Raw genomic sequence first — 6,000 nt, forward strand, 5'->3', positions numbered from 1 at the left:
CTTTGCGAATAACAAAGAGTGTTTACGCTGTGGCAAAGTAGGTCATTTTGCTAAGATGTGCAAAAATAAGTCAAATCCAAGAGTTACTGTCGTCAATGAGTACAGTGAGCTAAAACGTGATATTAACAAAATTCTGGTTTTGTGTGACTCAGTTTGTTCTTGTCTTGAAAAAAGGGAGCGGATTCCTAAGGCTGATTTTAGGATCGATGATCAGTGTATCAGCCTGATGGTCGACACTGGTTCTAAGTGGACCATCATTCCTGTGTCTTTGTTGAATGATGTATGGGGTGACAGATGTCTAGAGGTTTGTGACATTTTTCCCTCTGGTTACCAGGGTGAAAAAATTGATCTTCTTGGTTACTTTGAAGGGGAAATTGTTTTTAAGAACAGATCCACTTGGGGTAAAGTGTATGTGTCAGCATATGGTCCTGCTATATTGGGACGTTCTCATCAATATGACTTACATATTGTTGTTAACCCTAGAGCTGATGAACCCGTTCTAGTAATTGACAATGTTTCTGTGGATGATATACTCACTAGTCACAGTCATGTCTTCAGGGAACAATTGGGTGAGTTGCAGGGATATTCTCATAGAATTATGCTAAAAGAAGGCAGTGTTCCAGATCAGCACAAGGCTAGGAGGGTTCCTTTTGCTTTACGCAATGAGGTAAAATCTGTTTTGGAGGAAATGCTTCAGGGAGGAATTATTGAGCCAGTGGAGGCTTCTCCATGGATTTCTCCTGTAGTGATTTCACAGAAACCTGACAACAAAAGTAGGTTCTGTGTTGACCTACGTTCTCTGAACAAGTGTGTAGTAGCCGATGTATTTCCATTGCCAAATATTGGTGAGTTAGTTTCCACACTTAAGGGGGCGAAATTTTTCAGCAAGTTGGATCTGAAACATGCATATCATCAAATTCGTTTGAATGAAAGTTCAAAGCATCTTACAGCCTTTATTACTGGTGAAGGAACTTTTCAATTCACTAGGTTACCGTTTGGGCTCATCTCTGCCGCTAGTGTTTTTCAACGAATGATTACGGAAGTGTTTAAGGGTTTAGACAAGGTGATTTTCTTCCAGGATGACATCCTCATTTTTGGTGATACGTTAGAAGAACACAACAATATTTTGCAAAGTGTTTTACGCAGGGTGGTAGATGCTGGGCTCACTTTGCGTCGTGAGAAATGTGCGTTTTTGGTTAAAGAAATAGAGTACTTGGGCGTTTGTCTCTCTGCAGATGGTATTAAACCAAAAAAGAACCTGTTAGAGGCTATTGAATTAGCACCTCCTCCGGTTGACAAGGAGCAACTCAGATCCTTCATGGGACTAATCGAGTTCTATTCTAAATTTGTGAGAGATTTCTCTTCAAAAACGGCTCCTTTAAGATCTTTATTAAAGAAAGGTGCCAAATTTTTGTGGTCTTGTGAGCAGGAATCATGCTTTAATGCGATTAAAGCAGAACTCAAATCTGCTAATGTACTTACCCCATTTGATATTAAGCGCTCTTCCATTTTGATGGTAGATGCGAGTGGGGTTGATCTTGGTGCGGTGCTTCTTCAAAAACATGCTGGGGTAGAGAAGACTGTTGCCTTTGCATCTAGACCGTTGTCTGTTTCCGAATCCAACTATTCTGTTATAGAACGGGAGGCTCTTGCAGCTGCGTGGGGTGCAAACTATTTTAGAACGTATTTGTGGGGTTCACGTTTTATTCTTCGTACTGACCACAAGCCCCTGCTCAATGTTTTGGCCCCTGGAGGAACTGGCAAGGGTTCGCCCAGGCTTGCTAGGCTAGCTTCTCGTTTACAAGATTATCAGTTGGAACTTGAGTTTGTGCATGGTTGGAGAAATATTCAGGCGGATTGCTTATCACGTCTTCCTGTGCCTTCTGGTAAGGGACAAGATTCAATGGATGTTGTGTGTGATGATACTGCTGTTGCTTCCCTACAAGATGTTTTGTTTTTGGGGGAGGGTTACTTTTCTGCTGAGGAATGGTCAAAAGGCATGGAAGAGGATACTGTTCTAAAGGCTGTTGTTGATCTTGTTAAGGGTGCAAGAAGGGAGAGTACTCTTGAGCCTTCAGTTAGACCTTTTCTTAGAGTCTTAGGTGAGTTATCTCTTTGTGGTAAGAACGTATTGATGAGAGGGGATCGCTTCATCCCTCCTTGTTCCTTGAGGAATAGGATTCTCAATCTTGCTCATGAGGGTCATTTGGGCCAGACCCTCACCCAGCGGCGTGTGAAGGAGAGTTTTTGGTGGCCGCAAATTGATGCTGATGCTATTGATTGTGTTACTAAGTGTTGCCTTTGCAAGGAAGGAGAGAAACGTTTAAAGGTGGTTGGTTCTCATTCTATTGGTAACATCTCGTTCAAAAATGTGCCTTGGCATAGTATATGCCTAGACTTCATTGGTCCAATGAATGAGTTACCCTCTAATCAACGTTTTGCTGTAGTTGTTATTGATTGTTTCTCTAAGTGGTTGACGGTTCGCTTCATGAAAGAGATCACTACAGACTCCACTATCAGTTTTCTTAAATCTGTCTTTATGGATGAGGGTTTCCCGTCTGTGCTGATCACTGACAACGGCACCCAATTAACCTCTGCGAAAATGGCTTCATTTGTGCGGGAGTGTGGTATCGCTCATCATCGCACATGTCTCTACAATCCAGAGAGCAATGGTTTATGTGAGAGGGTGAATCGGTTGGTGAAAGGCGTGATCCAGATGTTTGTTGCGAGTGGATGTTTTTCGAATGAGCGTGTTCAGGAGCTTGTGTGGGCCTATCGCTCAACTCCTCACAAACAAGGGGGAAAGTGCCCTTTTGAGTTGATGCGTGGTTGTCCTCCTGTTTCGAGGTTGACTCCTGCGTGGTTGAGAGGGTGTGACCGTCAATCTTCCTCGCCTGACTTAGCTTCTTTACCGATCTCAGTAGGTGATCTTGTTAAGGTCAAGCCTGGTCGGTGTGCTAAGGGTCTCTCTAAATTTAGGGGTCCCTTTGGCGTTAGGAAAACTTATACTCATTTTGTGCTCCTTGATAACGGGGAAAAATGGAATTACAGGCGAGTGGCGCTTTATCAAAAGCGTGGAATGGTTTCACGGGGGGGTTCTTCCTGTCTCGTTGATAAAAGTTGCAATGGTTACATGTTATCTTCTCAGGGAGATTCAAGTGATTCTTCTCTGCCTGTTGTACGGGAGGAGGTGGGTAGTGGTGATGCTTCTTCTTCCTCATGTGGAGTTGGAGCTTCTACCCCTGTTTCGGTTCCTGTTCATTCCTCTCTTTCAAGTATTAATCTGAGGAGTCCTCGCTCTCGTCACCCACCTGTTTACTTAAATGATTACATTCATTGAGAGCCTTTTTCTCTTTTTGGTTTCTTTGTTTTGTTTCTTTTCTTTTGTTGTCTAAGGGGGAAGATATGTTGTACATTGCTTAGCTTTGCTTAGCTTCTCTTCCCTGTCAGCCTTCTAGATTGTTTGTACATTCTCCCTGTGATGCTCCTGTTTGTTCCATCTGGTGGCAGTTAGAGCTTGGCCAGATGGGGTACAGTCCTGCTTACTTCTGTGCTGCAATAAATACCTTACCTGCTAACCTTCAGCGTGTCTGCTCTTCAATCCTGCTTACTACATGATGATAGGTTTTGTTGCCTGCCTGGGGCTGATAGTAAGACTTCAGGTTTGATTCGTAGGAAATGGGTCCAAGAAAGTCCTGAACACCTAGAACAACAAAATTCCATTCCGAGTAGTCTACAAGTTGAAGTAAACGCTTGGGTTGAACAAATTGTGGATGAAAATAAACATCTCCTAACTTGGTTGCTCATACTCCTTTATCCTGTTTTGAAATTAATTTTTCAGTCAATAGTTTGCAGATAATGCAAGTTGTATTCCCTCATGGCGATACTATTTACAAGACTCCTCAGCTGTGATCCCTTCTCTCCTGAATTTGCATGTATGGCTAATCTAAATATATTTGGGATCTCTCTTCCAGAATCTCTCCTCTTTCTCATCTCTGTGCAGTTGTAAGTTCACATATGTATTTACCCTTCTAACTTGTTTACTGCGGATTACATGCTGCTGTGTTAACTTTCAATGTCTTTAGGATGTTTGCAGATTTAAGGAACACATTTGTAAAACCTTACTCTTACTGAATCCTTATCCTATTTCACACATCTAGTTCTCTGATATAGAGCAGCTCTCACTCTAAGGTGCAGGCAAGCTCTTTCCAGAGAATATTTTTGTTACAGGAGCTGTGATAAAGTAATAACCATTCCATTTAATGTTAATCAGTTTACTGACCCCCAGAAGGGCAGAAGGCAAAAGGCTGAGTTGGCACTATCAGGATACACACTTGTGGCCTGCAGGTTCATCAGATGTCAGTTGCAAGCACATACCTTGTTGAGCTGACTGCAAAATGAATTTTCTTTGCCACTTAATGATTGGTGTTGATTTCTACTCCATCTTATCATGCAGCACTCCCATTATGTCTTTAAATCCCAGTCTTCATATACAAATTCAAAGCCAGTCCTACAAGCTCTGTCAATGCTTGTTCTTCTGAACAGTTTTTTCCCGTGGGATTAAGATGCTTGCTCTATCTAGTTCAACATTATGCCAGTGGAAACTCAGTTGCTGATCTGGAGACCCTGAACTGAGGCAAAACATTTTCTGGGTCGCCCGCCAGAAGCAGTCTACTTTACTAGTCAACTTTAGATGCCAAAGTGAATCCCTATAATTGTGCTTTTTCATTATATTGTGGGATCACCAAAGTACTTCAACTGTGTTCATTTTAAATATGCGGCCTTCAGATGAACCTACTGTAGTACACGGGATATAATGTGTGAGAATCAAATACTTGTATCCATTTTTTGCAGATAATTGGTGTTTTCCTTTATGCCTGTGGAAGACACGGCAGTGGACATTCGTGCCTTTTGATTCCCCAATCGCTGTTCGAATGGCGATGAATGGATTTAGTTTACTGCGACATACAGATGTAATTGCATTGCATTTATATAGCACTTCATAAACCTCATGAGGAGCTAGCATGCTTTTAGTGGGACATTAGGTCGTTGGTTTTGGACCATGAGTGGCTGTTCAATAAAATTAACTTTGATTTGCTAAGTTTGATTCAAAATTGCCACTGCTGAGATTTTCTTGGCTAGGCAGGTGCACTCACACGTACCAAGAGAATAATTCACTGCAACATATTTCCCCTTTAGACAAGCCCAAGCAAGGAAGGAAAATCCCACCCCATGTTGGACCAGAGATGCAGAAAGTTGAGAACAGTATTTAAAGAAACCTAGAGAAGGTACCACAGTATAAAAACCCATATTGGGAACCGCACCAGGAACTTTTGAACTCTAGTGCTCCTTCTGAAACTAGCATATTTTTCTTCAGCACCATCTGCTAGCTTAATGGGTCTACACCTCTGTCGCCACTTGAGCGCAATTCATTCACCTCCTGCCAAGAATCAAAGGTAGAGCTTCCTCTTCCTTTCATCACCCTCTTCAGATTCCACAAATTCTACCACACAATTTCTGTTTTTCTAAAAACTATCTACATTAACTGAATCCTAGTATACAAACCCTACCTCCTCCTTTTTTTTTTCTCTACCATTCCAGTGATTCTTGATTAATATCATATCACCCATCCCCTTTCCTTTCAAATTCCTCAGACTATCGAACCTCTCCTTTCTGTCGCTTTGGGCCTCACTCGCTTACTTTCAAATATTAGCATCTAACCTGGACTTTTCAACACTCCGTTCAGACCCCTTTCTCATCCTCAATGTGCATAGTTGAGTAGGTGATATTCTTTCTCACATCTGTAATGGGGTGTGCCGTGGTATAATGTGCCATGGTTTTACATGCCCACAACATACTTTTGACCGACTTCTCAATTCCTTTTCCCCTGCTTCTCAACCATTACATTACTCTAACACTGCTCAGCTCATTCTGTCGACTAACAATAACTTGTGGGTGCGAGCAATCTTTTGGTGGTTGATCCTCTTAGAAATTCAGGTT

General features: G+C 42.0%; 1 protein-coding gene across 1 annotated transcript in view; it reads left to right on the forward strand.

Annotated features, from left to right (window-relative positions):
- LOC147724892 (transmembrane protein 276-like) overlaps positions 1–3,807 on the forward strand; it is a 95,239-nt gene extending 91,432 nt beyond the window's left edge. The window contains exon 4 of the transcript XR_015309940.1: positions 3,625–3,807. The gene's annotated coding sequence lies outside the window, so the exon portion shown is untranslated. The remainder of the gene's footprint in view (positions 1–3,624) is intronic.
- Positions 3,808–6,000: the final 2,193 nt, after the last annotated feature.

This window comes from Lissotriton vulgaris, chromosome 4_1 (genome assembly GCF_964263255.1).
Source record: "Lissotriton vulgaris chromosome 4_1, aLisVul1.2, whole genome shotgun sequence".
Classification (NCBI taxonomy): Eukaryota; Metazoa; Chordata; class Amphibia; order Caudata; family Salamandridae; genus Lissotriton; species Lissotriton vulgaris.